This window comes from Dendropsophus ebraccatus, chromosome 2 (genome assembly GCF_027789765.1).
Source record: "Dendropsophus ebraccatus isolate aDenEbr1 chromosome 2, aDenEbr1.pat, whole genome shotgun sequence".
NCBI classification, from domain to species: Eukaryota; Metazoa; Chordata; class Amphibia; order Anura; family Hylidae; genus Dendropsophus; species Dendropsophus ebraccatus.
In genome coordinates, this window is record NC_091455.1 from 218,261,745 (window position 1) to 218,285,598 (window position 23,854).

A 23,854-nucleotide genomic window follows, 5' to 3' on the forward strand; every position below is an offset into this window, starting at 1 on the left:
TCAGCAGGTTACATGCTTCATCCTCAGCTCCCCCCCTCTATAGGACATATCAGCAGGTTACATGCTTCATCCTCAGCTCCCCGTGCTCTATAGGACATATCAGCAGGTTACATGCTTCATCCTCAGCTCCCCCCCCTCTCTATAGGACATATCAGCAGGTTACATGCTTCATCCTCAGCTCCCCCCTCCCTTTATAGGACATATCAGCAGGTTACATGCTTCATCCTCAGCTCCCCCCCCCCCCTCTATAGGACATATCAGCAGGTTACATGCTTCATCCTCAGCTCCCCCCCCCCTCTATAGGACATATCAGCAGGTTACATGCTTCATCCTCAGCTCCCCCCCCCCTCTATAGGACATATCAGCAGGTTACATGCTTCATCCTCAGCTCCCCCCTTTATAGGACATATCAGCAGGTTACATGCTTCATCCTCAGCCCCCTCCTCTATAGGACATATCAGCAGGTTACATGCCTCATCCTCAGCTCCCCCCCCCCTCTATAGGACATATCAGCAGGTTACATGCCTCATCCTCAGCTCCCCCCCCCCTCTATAGGACATATCAGCAGGTTACATGCTTCATCCTCAGCCCCCCCCCCCCCTCTACAGGACATATCAGCAGGTTACATGCTTCATCCTCAGCCCCCCCTCTATAGTACATATCAGCAGGTTACATGCTTCATCCTCAGCCCCCCCCCTCTATAGGACATATCAGCAGGTTACATGCTTCATCCTCAGCCCCCCCCTCTATAGGACATATCAGCAGGTTACATGCTTCATCCTCAGCCCCCCCTCTATAGGACATATCAGCAGGTTACATGCTTCATCCTCAGCCCCCCCCCCCTCCCTCTATAGGACATATCAGCAGGTTACATGCTTCATCCTCAGCTCCCCCCCTCTATAGGACATATCAGCAGGTTACATGCCTCATCCTCAGCTCCCCCCGTTATAGGACATATCAGCAGGTTACATGCTTCATCCTCAGCTCCCCCCCTCTATAGGACATATCAGCAGGTTACATGCCTCATCCTCAGCCCCCTCCTCTATAGGACATATCAGCAGGTTACATGCTTCATCCTCAGCTCCCCCCTCTATAGGACATATCAGCAGGTTACATGCTTCATCCTCAGCCCCCCCTCTATAGGACATATCAGCAGGTTACATGCTTCATCCTCAGCTCCCCCCTCCTCTATAGGACATATCAGCAGGTTACATGCTTCATCCTCAGCTCCCCCTCCTCTATAGGACATATCAGGTTACATGCTTCATCCTCAGCTCCCTAGGACATAGCAGGTGACCATTATAGATCAGTACACACAGACGTCAGAGTGTCTTAGTCCATGTGGCTGCTACTAGCCCTGATCTCCCCCTTCCTGATATGGGTGTCCTGCTCTCGGCCCCCAGCCTGATTAGCCTATATAGCCTAGTTCTGGGCTCCTGTATTTCTTTATTAACATCAGTCGGTGGTCACCAGGGACCTTCTCTGTGGGTAGCGACCTGGGACAGGCTGTGGTGAAAACCGCGGGCTCCTTAGACTCTGCTCCTTGGAAAAGGTATCTCATCACTCCTTGATGACCGAGGGGATCCACCACCTTGTGCCGGCTTCATTCCAAGGTGAGATCAGATAAATGTGAATGTTACTGTCAGGAAGTCACCTGACTGCGCTCCAGCGCCGCCTTCCTGGCTGGGGCCGTGTGACGGCTTCCTGACCCCCCTTTATTGTGTTTGTCTGTCTTGTTCTGTGTTGTACATATCCAGTACAGGGAAAGTCCTTGTGGTTTTCCGCGGCTGCCTAGGTCCGATTGAGGCAAGTAAGTAGGGACAGTGGGTGGGTTTAGGATCAGGGCCCACTGTCTCGTCTTGTCCTCACCTCCCTGTCCTGACAGTTACTAGTTACAACATGGTGCCGCAGCCCTGGTAGTACCCCCTACCCCTTTGGCCTCCTCCTCTTTCTTGCGTGCAGGAAGTCCCTGATGTGTACCCATCTTGTACCTCGGAATCTTCATTCACACTTACTTAGCGGACAGCCAGATTCTGTCACTTGGAGCAAAGTTCATGGCAGGTCTCCCCTTCTTGTCAGCTGGAGACTTCATCTGACTGGTGGCGTGCATTAAGGACTGGCGGGTTTTTTCCCAAATACACTGGTCTTTGACCAGTTCATCCACGACAGTTACCTCGGAGGTCCCCTTTATGAACCAATACGTAGAGGCAGGCCATGTAACCGGAAATTATGCTTGAGGAAAAGGCTGGCCAGATGAGGAGCAGAAAGCAGACAGGGAAGAGGCACAAAATAGGACATTTTGTAGAACCAGTTCGTAACCACCCAGATGACCCAGATGAGTTTCCAGCAGAAGTAGGGAAGTCAGTAACGAAGTCCATGGCAATATGTGCCCAAGGATGATCTAGAAGGGGCAGATGCTGAAGCAATCCGACTGGCTTCAGGCAGATGGTCTTGTGTTGGGCACAGATGGAGCAAGAAGACACAGAGACTAGTAACACCCACCACGGGTGTTACTAGTATGTTACACCCCTCGCAAAAGTCTGTACTTCAAGTAACTGTGGTAATGTAGTAGTACCTAAGTTTTGCCACAAGATGTCGCTATTGTATGTAACTGTACTTGTATGTTGCACAGCTGCAGGAAACTAAAGGGGTATTGTTTGTTGTGACCTGTACACCAATGAGGACCTTCTCTTTTTCTCTACCTATCTCTAAGCTCCTTTCTTTCTATGCTTTCTTCTACACCACTCACAGGAGACATTACACCTCCTATAGGAAGTTGTCACATGTAGAGATTAAGTATACACCCACACTTAGTCAGTCTTAGCTGGGTTTCTGAGCAAATAGGAAGCAAGACAAGTTGGTCCCTGCTGTGGTCCAGCTGAGCCCTGGTTGTGCCAGGTCCCCACTCCAGAACTAGTCCGTAGTCTTAGTCAGATTCCTGTGAAGAGCAGACGCACATGTGAGACTCAGACACAAGTTTCTTGAAAGCAGCGCGTCAGGACAGGGAGGTAGGGATAAGACACGACAGTGAGCCCTAGGCCTGAAACCACCCATTGTCCCTTCCTACTTGCCTCAAACGGCCCTAGGCAGCTGCGGACCACCACAAAGGCAGTCCCTGCTCTGGTGTAAGTGTAACACAGAACAAGACAGACAAACTAACACAAAGGAGAGTCAACAAGCCAAAGTAAAAACCAAACGGGCAACACAGTACAAAATCAGTAAACAACCGGATAGTCAAAGGTCAGACGGGAGGTCAGATAACAGGTAAATCGAGCAGAGGAATTAGTTACGGGGATCGCAGGAATAGACAGGGGGAGCTGGGATCAGGGTATGACCCCTAATAGCCAGCGATGAGAGACTGGCTTAGGTTTCTATTATGAGGATCAAGAACCCGGTCCGAATGCTTATTGGACCGACGCTCTGATCCTCAAGGTTCCGGACAGGCAGAGGAAAAAGTCAATCAAAAGCCTTGCTCAGCTGCAGCAATCAAGTCTAGCAGAGCTCAGTGTAACTCCTGCATTGCTGGAACCTGAGAAGCAAGCGGGTGAGTCAAAAGCAAACACAGGCCCAGTTCACACCAGGCTACTGCACATTCCTGACAGTACCCCCCCCCCCCCATATTAGGGGCCTCAGGACCCTTATTGAACGGACCAGGCTTAGATGGACTGCGTGCGTGATATTGTCGAACCAGACGTGGGGCATGCATATCCTTACCAGAAACCCACATACGTTCCTCTGGTCCGAAACCTTTCCAGTGGGCCAGGTACTGTATGGAACCCTGTACCCAGCAATAATTTAGAATTTTTTCATATTCCAACTCCCCCTGAATGACCAGCGGAGCAGGAGGAGGAGATGGAGACACAGGAGGAACATATTTTTTCAGGAGGGCTTCATGGAACTCGTTATGGATTCGGAACGAAGCAGGTAATGTTAATCTAAACGTAACTAGGTTAAAGGGGTCGGCCACTGTGGTGATCAATATCCCCTGTGAGCTCAACATTATGAACAGAGGTCACTCATCCAGCCCCTCCAGCATTCCTAATTCCTAAGGTGATGACTATCTAGTGTCCAGACCTGAGACCAGGAACTAAGGGGGTCATACACACCAGGACCCATAAAACTTGTTTACAGAAACAACCCACATCCTGGTCTGTGACAAACCAGAGACCCCCGAGAGGTTAGGTAAGGGCCACTGGAGGTCACCCATAGAACACCATTCTGGCATCTGACCCCTCCAGAAATATGGAATTGACACATATGACTAAAGACTAATCTTTACTATGCAAACTGATGAATGGGAACGCTTCAGCACTCGACAAAATACAGGAAAGATCTCCAGGAGCAGAAAAAACATAAGTGGTTTGGTGATGCTGAAGATTACACTAATGGAAACACTTACACCTGGACAGCACCTGAGGAAACACCTTTACAAGAGGAGGGATGGGAACCCACCACCCAGCCAAGCTACAGGCATACATTCACTTTCGGTTCTAATATTGAGTTTGTTACAGTTACATTTACCATTACTGACATATTCAGACGTGTCAGGTTTCCACTAAACCATAATCTTAAATTGAGTCTCCTCTCAAACTGGTCTATATCTAAATCAAGTTACCAGTCTACATCCTGACTAGGACCAAAATGAAGACCTTTTTTCAGTACGTTCATATGTGATGGAGTTGGTGTAAAAGAGGACATACTTACCACCTTGCTGACTTCTTTCTCACAACAGTCCTTGGAGTTGTCCGGATTCCCCTCTGTCGCTTCCCTTTTGTCAAATCTGCGTCTCTTCTTTCCACCTCGGTGGGTTTTTCTCCTTCTTGGTTTGTCTGATCTAAAAACACGTCATTCTCTGTAGCTTGGCTGGGTGGTGGTTACCGAGTGGAGCGTCCATAAAGGCCGCTAGACACCTGGAATGGAAACACACGGAGCGGTATCTGATCTTACATTAGTCTTGCTGACTGCTATGTCAGCTAATGTGGTGCTGACTGCAATGCCGGCTAACAATTAGATCCCTGTTCACACATAAGGTTTTCTTACAGCGACCTGTCGGGTCCTGATTACCGAGTGGAGCGTCCATGAAGGCCGCTAGACACCTGGAATGGAAACACACGGAGCGGTATCTGATCTTACATTAGTCCTGCTGACCGCTATGTCAGCTAATGTGACGCCGGCGTATCCATACTGCTTATCAGCTGTCGCCCTGATGGTTATTACTCACGCTCTCAGCCCAGATGAATGGAGGAGGAGATCCCGAGTGATGTCACCAGTCCCCTTACAATATGACGCTCCCCCAGCTCCAGCAGCCAGCTACCGTCCTAAGTGTCCCGGAAACCTTGTAATTACTTTATTTATCTTTCAAGCAAACTATTACGTCCTACGGGACGTTGGAGAGACTTAGGATGGACTTTAAATCACTGGCATGTATAGCTCACCTTGTAAAACACTATTCACTATCTATTTGTTTATACCTGCAGTATACCTAATCACACGGGTGGAATACTCTGCAATTAGCACATGAGACTGACCAATAAGATTGTCTATCACTTGTCCAATGAACCGTTTGCCTCTTGATTCTGCACATGTATTTAAGAGTGTGGTATGTTCACTTTATTTGGCTTGAAAATGGTGGCGAGAGGCCACAGAAACGCTGCCTTCCTGTTATGCTGTCACAACTTTCAATACATTTGCACTGTTCTTACGTTATCCGGAGTGCCAACAATCTACTTTATATATATATATATATATATATATCAGTCACATCCAGGAGGGGTATATATATATATATATATCAGTCACATCCAGGAGGGGTATATATATATATATATATCAGTCACATCCAGGAGGGGTATATATATATATATCAGTCACATCCAGGAGGGGTATATATATATATATATATCAGTCACATCCAGGAGGGGTATATATATATATATCAGTCACATCCAGGAGGGGTATATATATATATATATATATATATATATATATATCAGTCACATCCAGGAGGGGTATATATATATATATATATATATATATATCAGTCACATCCAGGAGGGGTATATATATATATATATATATATATATATAGATCAGTCACATCCAGGAGGGGTATATATATATATATATATATATATATATATATATATATATATATATACAGTGAGTCCAAGAAGTATTTGATCCCTTGCTGATTTTCTTTCTTTGCCCACTAATAAAGACACTATCCTTCAGCACTTTTAATGGTAGATATATTCTAACATGGAGAGACAGAATATCAAGAAAAAAATCCAGAATATAATTTTAAAGAAAATATTTTAATTAATTTGTATTTCAATGAGGAAAATAAGTATTTGATCCCTCTTGCCAAACACACCCAATACTTAGTGGCAAAGCCTTTGTTTGCCAGCCCAGCGGTGAGAGGTTTGTTGTAGTTCACCACAAGTTTAGCGCACACACCAGGGGGAATCTTGGCCCACTCTTCTTTGCAGATTCTCTCTAAATCCTGAAGGTTGGTGGGCTGTCGCTTGGCAACTCTGACCTTCAGCTCCCTCCATAGATTTTCCATCGGATTGAGGTCTGGCGACTGGCTGGGCCACTCCATGACCTTAATGTGATTTTTCTTGAGCCAATCCTTTGTTGCCTTTGCTGTATGTTTAGGGTCGTTATCATGTTGTAAGACCCAACCACGGCCCATTTTCAGAACCCTGGCAGAGGGGAGGAGGTTGTCCCTCAGGATTGTGCGGTACATGGCTCCATCCATCTTCCCAGTGATGCAGTGAAGTAGCCCTGTACCCTTGGCAGAGAAACACCCCCAAAACATTATGCTTCCACCTCCATGCTTGACGGTGGGCACAGTGTTCTTGGGGTCATAGGCAGCATTTTTCTTCCTCCACACATGGCGGGAGGAGTTGAGGCCAAAAAGTTCAATTTTGGTCTCATCTGACCACAAAACCTTCTCCCAATAACTTGGTTCATCTTTCAAATGATCATTGGCATACTTGAGGCGCGCCTCCACATGTGCTCTCTTCAGCAGGGGTACCTTTCGGGCACTGCAGGATGGGAATCCATTGTTGCGCAAAGTGTTGCCAATTGTTTCCTTGCAAACTGTGGTCCCAGCTGCCTTCAGGTCATTTGCTAACTCCTGCCGAGTGGTTGCAGGACGATTTCTGACTGTTCTCAGCATCATTGCCGCCCCACCAGGCGAAATCTTCTTTGGAGCACCGGGACGAGGTCTGTTGATTGTCATGTTATACTCTTTAAACTTTCTGATAATTGCACCAATAGTTGTTACTTTCACATCCAACACCTTACTAATCTTTTTGTAGCCCATTCCAGCTTTGTGAAGGTCAACAATTCTGACTCTGAGGTCCTGTGACAGCTCTTTGGTTTTACCCATGTTGGAGACTTGAAATCTGTGTGATCTGTCTGATTCTGTGGACAGTTGTTTTTCACACAAGTGATTAGTGAGAACAGGCGGCTTCAGGTCAGGTAACAAGTGTATTGGGAGTGTCTAACTGGTCTGTAAAAGCCAGAACTGCTAATGAATACTAAGGGATCAAATACTTATTTCACTCCATGAAATACAAATCAATTAATATATATTCCTAAGATTTATTTTCTGGATTTTCTTTTTAATATTCTGTCTCTCCATGTAAGAATACATCTACCATTAAAAGTATAGAATGATCATGTCTATATTAGTGGGCAAACAAAGAAAATCAGCAAGGAATCAAATACTTCTTGGACTCACTGTAGATCAGTCACATCCAGGAGGGGTATATATATATATAGATCAGTCACATCCAGGAGGGGTATATATATATATATATATCATATCAGTCACATCCAGGAGGGGTATATATATATATATATATATATATATATAGATCAGTCACATCCAGGAGGGGTATATATATATATATATCATATCAGTCACATCCAGGAGGGGTATATATATATATATATATATATATATATATATATATATATATAGATCAGTCACATCTAGGGGGGCTTATCTGAGGGGTCCCTGCATGTTTTTGAGCAGTGTATATATATCAGTCACATCCAGGAGGGGTATATATATATCAGTCACATCCAGGAGGGATATATATATATATATCAGTCACATCCAGGAGGGGTATATATATATATATCAGTCATATCCAGGAGGGGTATATATATATCAGTCACATCCAGGAGGGGTATATATATATATATATATATATATATATATATATCAGTCACATCCAGGAGGGGTATATATATATATATATATATATATATATATATATAGATCAGTCACATCCAGGAGGGGTATATATATATATATATATCAGTCACATCCAGGAGGGGTATATATATATATCAGTCACATCCAGGAGGGGTATATATATATCAGTCACATCCAGGAGGGGTATATATATATATATATATATATATATATATATATATATATATCAGTCACATCCAGGAGGGGTATATATATATATATATATATATATATATATATATATCAGTCACATCCAGGAGGGGTATATATATATATATATATATATATATATATATATATATAGAACAGTCACATCCAGGAGGGGTATATATATATATATATATATATATATATCAGTCACATCCAGGAGGGGTATATATATATATATCAGTCACATCCAGGAGGGGTATATATATATATATCAGTCACATCCAGGAGGGGTATATATATATATATATATATATATATATATATATATATATATATATCAGTCACATCTAGGAGGGGTATATATATATATATATATATCAGTCACATCCAGGAGGGGTATATATATATATCTATCAGTCACATCCAGGAGGGGTATATATATATATATATATATATATATCAGTCACATCCAGGAGGGGTATATATATATATATATATATATATATATATATATATCAGTCACATCCAGGAGGGGTATATATATATATATATCAGTCACATCCAGGAGGGGTATATATATATATATATATATCAGTCACATCCAGGAGGGGTATATATATATATCTATCAGTCACATCCAGGAGGGGTATATATATATATCTATCAGTCACATCCAGGAGGGGTATATATATATCAGTCACATCTAGGAGAGCTTATCTGAGGGGTCCCTGCATGTTTTTGAGCAGTGTATATATAGGCACCCCCTTACACATATCTAGGGGGAACATTTCTCCTGTTACGGTGTATATACGGGTTTATAGTGTTTTTTGGGGTATATAGGGATCCTGGCATACAGGGCTGTGGAGTCAGGAAAAAATGTACCGACCCCAGCTTTAAAAAAATCTTTAAAAAATGTAGAATTGAATTTTACAAGTTTTGCTCTTGAATATAATTATGAGCAACATTCTAATAGGACACTGGCCCTATTACATAAGGGTGGTCGGGGAATATATCAGTAATAGGACACTGGCCCTTTTACATAAGGGTGGTCGGGGAATATATCAGTAATAGGACACTGGCCCTATTACATAAGGGTGGTCGGGGAATATATCAGTAATAGGACACTGGCCCTATTACATAAGGGTGGTCGGAGAATATATCAGTAATAGGACACTGGCCCTATTACATAAGGGTGGTCGGGGAATATATCAGTAATAGGACACTGACCCTAATACATAAGGGTGGTCGGGGAATATATCAGTAATAGGACACTGGCCCTAGTACATAAGGGTGGTCGGGGAATATATCAGTAATAGGACACTGGCCCCATTACATAAGGGTGGTCGGGGAATATATCAGTAATAGGACACTGGCCCTAGTACATAAGGGTGGTCGGGGAATATATCAGTAATAGGGCACTGACCCTATACATAAGGGTGGTCGGGGAATATATCAGTAATAGGACACTGGCCCCATTACATAAGGGTGGTCGGGGAATATATCAGTAATAGGACACTGGCTCCATTACATAAGGGTGGTCGGGGAATATATCAGTAATAGGACACTGACCCTAATACATAAGGGTGGTCGGGGAATATATCAGTAATAGGACACTGACCCTATTACATAAGGGTGGTCGGGGAATATATCAGTAATAGGACACTGACCCTATTACATAAGGGAGGTGGGGGAATATATCAGTAATAGGACACTGACCCTATTACATAAGGGTGGTCGGGGAATATATCAGTAGTAGGACACTGGTCCTATTAGATATGGGTGGTCGGGAATATATCAGTAATAGGACACTGGCCCTATTACATAAGGGTGGTCGGGGAATATATCAGTAATAGGACACTGGTCCTATTAGATATGGGTGGTCGGGGAATATATCAGTAATAGGACACTGGCCCCATTACATAAGGGTGGTCGGGGAATATATCAGTAATAGGACACTGGCACTATTACATAAGGGTGGTCGGGGAATATATCAGTAATAGGACACTATCTCTATTAGATAAGGGTGGTCGGGGAATATATCAGTAATAGGACACTGGCCCCATTACATAAGGGTGGTCGGGGAATATATCAGTAATAGGACACTGGCCCTAGTACATAAGGGTGGTCGGGGAATATATCAGTAATAGGACACTGGCCCCATTACATAAGGGTGGTCGGGGAATATATCAGTAATAGGACACTGGCCCTAGTACATAAGGGTGGTCGGGGAATATATCAGTAATAGGGCACTGACCCTATACATAAGGGTGGTCGGGGAATATATCAGTAATAGGACACTGGCCCCATTACATAAGGGTGGTCGGGGAATATATCAGTAATAGGACACTGGCTCCATTACATAAGGGTGGTCGGGGAATATATCAGTAATAGGACACTGGCTCCATTACATAAGGGTGGTCGGGGAATATATCAGTAATAGGACACTGGGCCTATTAGATAAGGGTGGTCGGGGAATATATCAGTAATAGGACACTGGCCCTATTACATAAGGGTGGTCGGGGAATATATCAGTAATAGGACACTGGCCCTATTACCTAAGGGTGGTCAGGGAATATATCAGTAATAGGACACTGGCTCTATTACATAAGGGTGGTCGGGGAATATATCAGTAATAGGACACTGGCCCTAGTACATAAGGGTGGTCGGGAATATATCAGTAATAGGACACTGGCCCTATTACATAAGGGTGGTCGGGGAATATATCAGTAATAGGACACTGGCCCCATTACATAAGGGTGGTCGGGGAATATATCAGTAATAGGACACTGGCCCTATTACATAAGGGTGGTCGGGGAATATATCAGTAATAGGACACTGGCCCCATTACATAAGGGTGGTCGGGGAATATATCAGTAATAGGACACTGGCCCTATTACATAAGGGTGGTCGGGGAATATCAGTAATAGGACACTGGTCCTATTAGATATGGGTGGTCGGGAATATATCAGTAATAGGACACTGGCCCTATTACATAAGGGTGGTCGGGGAATATATCAGTAATAGGACACTGGTCCTATTAGATATGGGTGGTCGGGGAATATATCAGTAATAGGACACTGGCCCCATTACATAAGGGTGGTCGGGGAATATATCAGTAATAGGACACTGGCCCTATTACATAAGGGTGGTCGGGGAATATATCAGTAATAGGACACTGGCACTATTACATAAGGGTGGTCGGGGAATATATCAGTAATAGGACACTATCTCTATTAGATAAGGGTGGTCGGGGAATATATCAGTAATAGGACACTGGCCCCATTACATAAGGGTGGTCGGGGAATATATCAGTAATAGGACACTGGCCCTAGTACATAAGGGTGGTCGGGGAATATATCAGTAATAGGACACTGGCTCTATTACATAAGGGTGGTCAGGGAATATATCAGTAATAGGACACTGGCTCTATTAAATAAGGGTGGTCGGGGAATATATCAGTAATAGGACACTGGCCCTAGTACATAAGGGTGGTCGGGAATATATCAGTAATAGGACACTGGCCCTATTACATAAGGGTGGTCGGGGAATATATCAGTAATAGGACACTGGCCCCATTACATAAGGGTGGTCGGGGAATATATCAGTAATAGGACACTGGCCCTATTACATAAGGGTGGTCGGGGAATATATCAGTAATAGGACACTGGCCCTATTACATAAGGGTGGTCGGGGGATATATCAGTAATACAGCACTGGCCCTATTACAAAAGGGTGGTCGGGAATATATCAGTAATAGGACACTGGCCCTATTACATAAGGGTGGTCGGGGGATATATCAGTAATAGGACACTGGCCCCATTACATAAGGGTGGTCGGGGAATATATCAGTAATAGGACACTGGCCCTAGTACATAAGGGTGGTCGGGGAATATATCAGTAATAGGACACTGGGTGGTCAGGGAATACATCAGTAATAGGACACTGGCCCCATTACATAAGGGTGGTCGGGGAATATATTAGTAATAGGACACTGGCCCTATTACATAAGGGTGGTCGGGGAATATATCATTAATAGGACACTGGCCCTATTACATAAGGGTGGTCGGGGAATATATCAGTAATAGGACACTGGCCCTATTACATAAGGGTGGTCGGGGAATATATCAGTAATAGGACACTGGCCCTATTACATAAGGGTGGTCGGGAATATATCAGTAATAGGACACTGGCCCTATTACATAAGGGTGGTCGGGGAATATATCAGTAATAGGACACTGGCCCTATTACATAAGGGTGGTCGGGGAATATATCAGTAATAGGACACTGGGTGGTCGGGGAATATCTCAGTAATAGGACACTGTCCCTATTACATAAGGGTGGTCGGGGAATATATTAGTAATAGGACACTGGCCCTATTACATAAGGGTGGTCAGGGAATATATCAGTAATAGGACACTGGCCCTATTACAAGAGGGTGGTCGGGAATAAATCAGTAATAGGACACTGTCCCTATAAGGGTGGTCGGGGAACATATCAGCAATAGGAGACTGGCCCTATTACATAAGGGTGGTCGGGGACTATATCAGTAATAGGACACTGGCCCTATTACATAAGGGTGGTCGGGGGATATATCAGTAATAGGACACTGGCCCTATTACATAAGGGTGGTCGGGGGATATATCAGTAATAGGACACTGGCCCTATTACATAGGGGTGGTTGGGGAATATATCAGTAATAGGACACTGGCCCTATTACATAAGGGTGGTCGGGGATATATATCAGTAATAGGACACTGGCCCTATTACATAAGGGTGGTCGGGGATATATATCAGTAATAGGACACTGGCCCTATTACATAAGGGTGGTCGGGGATATATATCAGTAATAGGACACTGGCCCTATTACATAAGGGTGGTCGGGGAATATATCAGTAATAGGACACTGGCCCTATTACATAAGGGTGGTCGGGGAATATATCAGTAATAGGACACTGGCCCCATTACATAAGGGTGGTCGGGGAATATATCAGTAATAGGACACTGGCCCTATTACATAAGGGTGGTCGGGAATATATCAGTAATAGGACACTGGCCCTATTACATAAGGGTGGTCGGGGGAATATATCAGTAATAGGACACTGTCCCTATTACATAAGGGTGGTCGGGGAATATATTAGTAATAGGACACTGGCCCTATTACAAGAGGGTGGTCGGGAATAAATCAGTAATAGGACACTGTCCCTATAAGGGTGGTCGGGGAACATATCAGCAATAGGAGACTGGCCCTATTACATAAGGGTGGTCGGGGACTATATCAGTAATAGGACACTGGCCCTATTACATAAGGGTGGTCGGGGAATATATCAGTCATAGGACACTGGCCCTATTACATAAGGGTGGTCGGGGACTATATTAGTAATAGGACACTGGCCCTATTACATAAGGGTGGTCGGGGAATATATCAGTAATAGGACACTGGCCCTATAACATAAGGGTGGTCGGGGAATATATCAGTAATAGGACACTGGCCCTATTACATAAGGGTGGTTGGGGAATATATCAGTAATAGGGCACTGACCCTATTACATAAGGGTGGTCGGGGAATATATCAGTCATAGGACACTGGCCCTATTACATAAGGGTGGTTGGGGAATATATCAGTAATAGGACACTGGGTGGTCGGGGAATATATCAGTAATAGGACACTGGGTGGTCGGGGAATATATCAGTAATAGGACACTGGGTGGTCGGGGAGAGGCTGTCGGTCACTATTTGGCAGTTTGTTCCTGAGCTGGAAGAGTCCATTGTGTGGGGGGAGATCTGTGCTGGTCTCTTCCTGGATGACTGTATATGAGCAGCAGTGTAATATGGAGATATCCTGTGTAATATAGAGGAGGAGGAGGAGACATAAGTAATGTAGCTGTAACCTCTGACCTCAGGGCCGGGTTTTTCTTCAGTGTTCTATGGCTGCAGCTGTGTGTGTGTGTGTGTGTGTGTGTGTGTGTGCCCCCACAGTGACCTTCTATATTACTGTGTGACCTCTCTATATCACTATGTGCGACCCCTCTCTATATCACTGTGTGACCCCTCTCTATATCACTATGTGTGACCTCTCTCTATATCACTATGTGTGACCCCTCTCTATATCACTATGTGTGACCCCTCTCTATATCACTATGTGTGACCCCTCTCTATATCACTATGTGTGACCCCTCTATCTATATCACTATGTGTGACCTCTCTCTATATCACTATGTGTGACCCCTCTCTATATCACTATGTGTGACCTCTCTATATCACTATGTGTGACCCCTCTCTATATCACTGTGTGACCCCTCTATATCACTATGTGTGACCCCTCTATATCACTATGTGTGACCCCTCTCTCTATCACTATGTGTGACCCCTCTCTATATCACTATGTGTGACCCCTCTCTATATCACTATGTGTGACCTCTCTATATCACTATGTGTGACCCCTCTATATCACTATGTGTGACCCCTCTCTATATCACTATGTGTGACCTCTCTATATCACTATGTGTGACCTCTCTATATCACTATGTGTGACCTCTCTCTATCACTATGTGTGACCTCTCTATATCACTATGTGTGACCCCTCTCTATATCACTATGTGTGACCCCTCTCTATATCACTATGTGTGACCCCTCTCTATATCACTATGTGTGACCCCTCTCTATATCACTATGTGTGACCTCTCTCTATATCACTATGTGTGACCCCTCTCTATATCACTATGTGTGACCCCTCTCTATATCACTATGTGTGACCTCTCTATATCACTATGTGTGACCCCTCTCTATATCACTATGTGTGACCCCTCTCTCTATATCACTATGTGTGACCCCTCTCTATATCACTATGTGTGACCCCTCTCTATATCACTATGTGTGACCCCTCTCTATATCACTATGTGTGACCCCTCTCTATATCACTATGTGTGACCCCTCTCTATATCACTATGTGTGACCCCTCTCTATATCACTATGTGTGACCCCTCTCTATATCACTATGTGTGACCCCTCTATATCACTATGTGTGACCCCTCTCTATATCACTGTGTGTGACCCCTCTCTATATCACTATGTGTGACCCCTCTCTATATCACTATGTGTGACCCCTCTCTATATCACTATGTGTGACCCCTCTATATCACTATGTGTGACCCCTCTCTATATCACTGTGTGTGACCCCTCTCTATATCACTATGTGTGACCCCTCTCTATATCACTATGTGTGACCCCTCTCTATATCACTATGTGTGACCCCTCTATATCACTATGTGTGACCTCTCTATATCACTATGTGTGACCCCTCTCTATATCACTGTGTGTGACCCCTCTCTATATCACTATGTGTGACCTCTCTCTATATCACTATGTGTGACCTCTCTATATCACTATGTGTGACCCCTCTCTCTATCACTATGTGTGACCCCTCTCTATATCACTATGTGTGACCCCTCTATATCACTATGTGTGACCTCTCTATATCACTATGTGTGACCTCTCTCTATATCACTATGTGTGACCTCTCTCTATATCACTATGTGTGACCTCTCTCTCTATCACTATGTGTGACCCCTCTCTATATCACTATGTGTGACCTCTCTATATCACTATGTGTGACCTCTCTATATCACTATGTGTGACCCCTCTATATCACTGTGTGACCCCTCTCTATATCACTGTGTGTGACCCCTCTCTATATCACTATGTGTGACCCCTCTCTATATCACTATGTGTGACCCCTCTCTATATCACTATGTGTGACCCCTCTCTATATCACTATGTGTGACCCCTCTCTATATCACTATGTGTGACCCCTCTCTATATCACTATGTGTGACCCCTCTATATCACTATGTGTGACCCCTCTCTATATCACTATGTGTGACCTCTCTCTATATCACTATGTGTGACCCCTCTATGTCACTATGTGTGACCCCTCTCTATATCACTATGTGTGACCTCTCTCTATATCACTATGTGTGACCTCTCTCTATATCACTATGTGTGACCCCTCTCTATATCACTATGTGTGACCTCTCTATATCACTATGTGTGACCTCTCTCTATATCACTATGTGTGACCTCTCTATATCACTATGTGTGACCCCTCTCTATCACTATGTGTGACCTCTCTATATCACTATGTGTGACCCCTCTCTATATCACTATGTGTGACCCCTCTATATCACTATGTGTGACCTCTCTATATCACTATGTGTGACCCCTCTCTATATCACTATGTGTGACCCCTCTCTATATCACTATGTGTGACCCCTCTCTATATCACTATGTGTGACCTCTCTCTATATCACTATGTGTGACCCCTCTCTACATCACTATGTGTGACCTCTCTATATATCACTATGTGTGACCCCTCTCTATATCACTATGTGTGACCCCTCTATATCACTATGTGTGACCTCTCTATATCACTGTGTGACCCCTCTCTATATCACCATGTGTGACCCCTCTATATCACTATGTGTGACCCCTCTCTCTATATCACTATGTGTGACCCCTCTCTATATCACTATGTGTGACCCCTCTCTATATCACTGTGTGACCCCTCTCTATATCACTATGTGTGACCCCTCTATATCACTATGTGTGACCCCTCTCTATATCACTATGTGTGACCCCTCTATATCACTATGTGTGACCTCTCTATATCACTATGTGTGACCTCTCTCTATATCACTATGTGTGACCTCTCTATATCACTATGTGTGACCTCTCTATATCACTATGTGTGACCTCTCTCTATATCACTATGTGTGACCCCTCTCTATATCACTATGTGTGACCTCTCTATATCACTATGTGTGACCTCTCTCTATATCACTATGAGTGACCCCTCTCTACATCACTATGTGTGACCCCTCTCTCTATATCACTATGTGTGACCCCTCTCTATATCACTATGTGTGACCCCTCTCTATATCACTATGTGTGACCTCTCTATATCACTATGTGTGACTCCTCTCTATATCACTATGTGTGACCCCTCTCTATATCACTATGTGTGACCCCTCTCTATATCACTATGTGTGACCCCTCTCTATATCACTATGTGTGACCCCTCTATATCACTATGTGTGACCCCTCCTCTATATCACTATGTGTGACCTCTCTCTATATCACTATGTGTGACCTCTCTATATCACTATGTGTGACCTCTCTATATCACTATGTGTGACCTCTCTCTATATCACTATGTGTGACCTCTCTATATCACTATGTGTGACCCCTCTCTATATCACTATGTGTGACCTCTCTCTATATCACTATGTGTGACCTCTCTCTATATCACTATGTGTGACCCCCCCTCTATATCACTATGTGTGACCCCTCTCTATATCACTATGTGTGACCCCTCTATATCACTATGTGTGACCTCTCTATATCACTATGTGTGACCTCTCTATATCACTATGTGTGACCTCTCTCTATATCACTATGTGTGACCTCTCTATATCACTATGTGTGACCCCTCTCTATATCACTATGTGTGACCCCCCCTCTATATCACTATGTGTGACCCCTCTCTATATCACTATGTGTGACCCCTCTATATCACTATGTGTGACCCCTCTATATCACTATGTGTGACCCCTTTATATCACTATGTGTGACCCCTCTCTCTATATCACTATGTGTGACCTCTCTATATCACTATGTGTGACCCCTGTATATCACTATGTGTGACCCCTCTATATCACTATGTGTGACCCCTGTATATCACTATGTGTGACCTCTCTATATCACTATGTGTGACCCCTGTATATCACTATGTGTGACCCCTCTCTATATCACTATGTGTGACCCCTCTCTATATCACTATGTGTGACCCCTCTCTATATCACTATGTGTGACACCCTCTATATATCACTATGTGTGACCCCTCTCTATATCACTATGTGTGACCTCTCTATATCACTATGTGTGACCCCTCTCTATATCACTATGTGTGACCCCTCTCTATATCACTATGTGTGACCCCTCTCTATATCACTATGTGTGACCCCTCTCTATATCACTATGTGTGACCTCTCTATATCACTATGTGTGACCCCTCTCTATATCACTATGTGTGACCCCTCTCTATATCACTATGTGTGACCCCTCTCTATATCACTGTGTGACCCCTCTCTATATCACTGTGTGACCCCTCTCTATATCACTATGTGTGACCCCTCTCTATATCACTATGTGTGACCCCTCTCTATATCACTATGTGTGACCCCTCTCTATATCACTATGTGTGACCCCTCTCTATATCACTGTGTGACCCCTCTCTATATCACTATGTGTGACCTCTCTCTATATCACTATGTGTGACCTCTCTATATCACTATGTGTGACCCCTCTCTATATCACTATGTGTGACCCCTCTCTATATCACTGTGTGTGACCCCTCTATATCACTATGTGTGACCCCTCTCTATATCACTATGTGTGACCCCTCTATATCACTATGTGTGACCTCTCTCTATATCACTATGTGTGACCTCTCTATATCACTATGTGTGACCCCTCTCTATATCACTATGTGTGACCCCCCTCTATATCACTATGTGTGACCCCTCTCTATATCACTATGAGTGACCCCTCTATATCACTATGTGTGACCCCTCTCTATATCACTGTGTGACCACTCTCTATATCACTATGTGTGACCCCTCTCTATATCACTATGTGTGACCCCTCTCTATATCACTATGTGTGACCTCTCTATATCACTATGTGTGACCTCTCTATATCACTATGTGTGACCTCTCTCTATATCACTATGTGTGACCCCTCTCTATATCACTATGTGTGACCCCTCTCTATATCACTATGTGTGACCTCTCTATATCACTATGTGTGACCTCTCTATATCACTATGTGTGACCCCTCTCTATATCACTATGTGTGACCTCTCTCTATATCACTATGTGTGACTCCTCTCTATATCACTATGTGTGACTCCTCTCTATATCACTATGTGTGACCCCTCTCTATATCACTATGTGTGACCCCTCTCTATATCACTATGTGTGACCCCTCTCTATATCACTATGTGTGACCCCTCTCTATATCACTATGTGTGACCTCTCTATATCAATATGTGTGACCTCTCTATATCACTATGTGTGACCCCTCTCTATATCACTATGTGTGACCTCTCTATATATCACTATGTGTGACCCCTCTCTATATCACTGTGTGACCTCTCTATATCACTATGTGTGACCCCTCTCTATATCACTATGTGTGACCCCTCTCTATATCACTATGTGTGACCCCTCTCTATATCACTATGTGTGACCTCTCTATATCACTATGTGTGACCCCTCTGTCTATATCACTATGTGTGACCCCTCTCTATATCACTATGTGTGACCCCTCTCTATATATCACTATGTGTGACCTCTCTCTATATCACTATGTGTGACACCCTCTCTATATCACTATGTGTGACCCCTCTCTATATCACTATGTGTGACCCCTCTCTATATCACTATGTGTGACCCCTCTCTATATCACTATGTGTGACACCCTCTATATATCACTATGTGTGACCTCTCTCTATATCACTATGTGTGACCTCTCTCTATATCACTATGTGTGACCTCTCTATATCACTATGTGTGACCCCTTATACCCAGGCAGCACCGGGCACCTTATTTACTCCAAACTTCCTCCTCCACCCTCTCTTGGTCACCTTCATCCTCTCCTGGTCTCCTCTATCCTCTCCTGGTCTCCTCCATCCTCTCCCAGTCTCCTCCATCCTCTCCCGGTCTCCTCCATCCTCTCCCACCCTCTCCTGGTCTCCTCCATCCTCTCCTGGTCTCCTCCACCCTCTCCCGGTCTCCTCCACCCTCTCCCAGTCTCCTCTATCCTCTTCCGGTCTCCTCCATCCTCTCCCACCCTCTCCCGGTTTCCTCCATCCTCTCCCGGTCTCCTCCATCCTCTCCCGGTCTTCCCCATCCTCTCCCACCCTCTCCTGGTCTCCTCCATCCTCTCCTGGTCTCCTCCATCCTCTCCCACCCTCTCCCGGTCTCCTCCATCCTCTCCTGGTCTCCTCCATCCTCTCCCACCCTCTCCCGGTCTCCTCCATCCTTTCTCGGTCTCCTCCATCCTCTCCTGGTCTCCTCCATCCTCTCCTGGTCTCCTCCATCCTCTCCCACCCTCTCCCGGTCTCCTCCATCCTCTCCTGGTCTCCTCCATCTTCTCCTGGTCTCCTCCATCTTCTCCTGGTCTCCTCCATCCTCTCCTGGTCTCCTCCATCCTCTTCCGGTCTCCTTCATCCTCTCCCACCCTCTCCCGATCTCCTCCATCCTCTCCTGGTCTCCTCCATCCTCTCCCGGTCTCCTCCATTCTCTCCCGGTTTCCTCCATCCTCTCCTGTTCTCCTCCATCCTCTCCCGGTCTCCTCCATCCTCTCCCACCCTCTCCCGGTCTCCTCCATCCTCTCCTGGTCTCCTCCATCCTCTCCCACCCTCTCCCGGTCTCCTCCATCCTCTCCTGGTCTCCTCCATCCTCTCCCGGTCTCCTCCATCCTCTCCCACCCTCTCCCGGTCTCCTCCATCCTCTCCTGGTCTCCTCCATCCTCTCCCACCCTCTCCTGGTCTCCTCCATCCTCTCCCGGTCTCCTCCATCCTCTCCTGGTCTCCTCCATCCTCTCCCACCCTCTCCTGGTCTCCTCCATCCTCTCCTGGTCTCCTCCATCCTCTCCTGGTCTCCTCCACCCTCTCCTGGTCTCCTCCATCCTCTCCTGGTCTCCTCCACCCTCTCCCGGTCTCCTCCATCCTCTCCTGGTCTCCTTCATCCTCTCCCGGTCTCCTCCATCCTCTCCCGGTCTCCTCCATCCTCTCCCACCCTCTCCCGGTCTCCTCCATCCACTCCTGGTCTCCTCCATCCTCTCCCATCCTCTCCCGGTCTCCTCCATCCTCTCCCATCCTATCCCGGTCTCCTCCATCCTCTCCCGGTCTCCTCCATCCTCTCCTGGTCTCCTCCATCCTCTCCCGGTCTCCTCCATCCTCTCCTGGTCTCCTCCATCCTCTCCCATCCTGTCCCGGTCTCCTCCATCCTCTCCCATCCTATCCTGGTCTCCTCCATCCTCTCCTGGTCTCCTCCATCCTCTCCCGGTCTCCTCCATCCTCTCCCGGTCTCCTCCATCCTCTCCCGGTCTCCTCCATCCTCTCCCGGTCTCCTCCATCCTCTCCCGGTCTCCTCCATCCTCTCCCGGTCTCCTCCATCCTCTCCCTCAGCCTGGACTCTTCTATAGCTCCAGGACCCGCCGGCAGGGGGCGCTGTAATTCTCTCTGTTTGGTCACGTGGCGCGGTCAGCGCTCACTTTACATTCGGGGCAAATCAAATATTACGCGTTCAGTGCGGGATGACGTCACACGGGCGCGACCTTACGCCAAAACAAACACACGAGGTCGTCCTGATCAGCTGCGCCTCCGGACTTCTGGGCGTGTTCATGGGCGGGGCGGGGAGCTGACAGTCAAACCACTTTTACCCAATCAGAGAGTATGGAGCACCATTCATTTCCTTACTGGCTACTAACGACTCGTAGAAGGGGAGTGGTGGGCGGGACGGGACCTGAAAGCAGCCAATAAAACGAAAGGGAGGGGCGGGGATAGGGGAGGGACAGACTATAAGCCCGCAGTGGTTGGAGAGTGACAGTGATATCCGCCAATCAGCGCTTAGATCCACGGAACCAAGCGGAAGAGTGACAGCTCCAACTGAGGAAGCGACAGACGGCACAAGAGAGTGTGAAAACAGAGTGTGAGAGACGGCAGAGACGGCAAAAAGAATGTGAGAGACGGCAAAAAGAATGTGAGAGACTGCAAAGAGAATGTGAGAGACGGCAGAGACTGACAGACTGCTGAAGAGAGAGAGAGAGAGAGAGAGAGAGACAGCAGAGAGTAAGACAGACAGAGAGAGAGAGAGCAGAGACAGCAGAGACTGACAGACTGCAGAGAGAGAGAGAGAGAGACAGCAGAGACTGACAGACTGCTGAAGAGAGAGAGAGAGAGAGAGAGAGAGAGAGAGAGAGACAGCAGAGAGTAAGACAGACAGAGAGAGAGAGAGAGAGAGCAGAGACTGACAGACTGCAGAGAGAGAGAGAGAGAGACAGCAGAGACTGACAGACTGCAGAGAGAGAGAGAGAGACAGCAGAGACTGACAGACTACAGAGAGAGAGACAGCAGAGACTGACAGACTACAGAGAGAGAGAGAGCAGAGACTGACAGACTACAGAGAGAGAGAGAGAGAGACAGCAGAGACTGACAGACTGCAGAGAGAGAGAGAGAGAGAGACAGCAGAGACTGACAGACTGCAGAGAGAGAGAGACAGCAGAGACTGACAGACTGCAGAGAGAGAGACAGCAGAGACTGACAGACTACAGAGAGAGAGACAGCAGAGACTGACAGACTACAGAGAGAGAGACAGAGACAGCAGAGACTGACAGACTACAGAGAGAGAGAGAGCAGAGACTGACAGACTACAGAGAGAGAGAGACAGCAGAGACTGACAGACTGCAGAGAGAGAGACAGCAGAGACTGACAGACTACAGAGAGAGAGACAGCAGAGACTGACAGACTACAGAGAGAGAGACAGAGACAGCAGAGACTGACAGACTACAGAGAGAGAGAGACAGCAGAGACTGACAGACTACAGAGAGAGAGAGAGAGACAGCAGAGACTGACAGACTACAGAGAGAGAGAGACAGCAGAGACTGACAGACTGCAGAGAGAGAGCGAGCAGAGACTGACAGACTACAGAGAGAGAGAGAGAGAGACAGCAGAGACTGACAGACTACAGAGAGAGAGACAGCAGAGACTGACAGACTGCAGAGAGAGAGAGAGAGCAGAGACTGACAGACTACGGAGAGAGAGAGAGAGCAGAGACTGACAGACTACGGAGAGAGAGAGAGACAGCAGAGACTGACAGACAGCAGAGAGAGAGACAGCAGAGACTGACAAACTACAGAGAGAGAGAGAGAGAGACAGCAGAGACTGACAGACTACAGAGAGAGAGACAGCAGAGACTGACAGACTACAGAGAGAGAGAGAGAGAGACAGCAGAGACTGACAGACTACGGAGAGAGAGAGAGACAGCAGAGACTGACAGACTACAGAGAGAGAGAGACAGCAGAGACTGACAAACTACAGAGAGAGAGACAGCAGAGACTGACAGACTGCAGAGAGAGACAGCAGAGACTGACAGACTACGGAGAGAGAGAGAGACAGCAGAGACTGACAGACTACAGAGAGAGAGAGACAGCAGAGACTGACAGACTACAGAGAGAGAGAGAGACAGCAGAGACTGACAGACTACAGAGAGAGAGAGACAGCAGAGACTGACAGACTACAGAGAGAGAGACAGCAGAGACTGACAGACTACAGAGAGAGAGACAGCCGAGACTGACAGACTGCAGAGAGAGA

General features: G+C 45.9%; 1 protein-coding gene across 7 annotated transcripts in view; it reads left to right on the forward strand.

Moving 5' to 3' along the window:
• Positions 1-22,116: 22,116 nt before the first annotated feature.
• The window catches only part of LOC138784068 (uncharacterized), a 51,735-nt gene continuing 49,997 nt past the window's right edge, over positions 22,117-23,854 (forward strand). For 5 of the 7 annotated variants that reach the window (XR_011361789.1, XM_069959554.1, XM_069959559.1 and 2 more), the window contains exon 1: positions 22,117-22,223. The gene's annotated coding sequence lies outside the window, so the exon portion shown is untranslated. Of the gene's footprint in view, positions 22,245-23,854 lie in introns of all 7 variants that reach the window. The other 2 variants (XM_069959555.1, XM_069959557.1) reach the window with 2 other exon arrangements.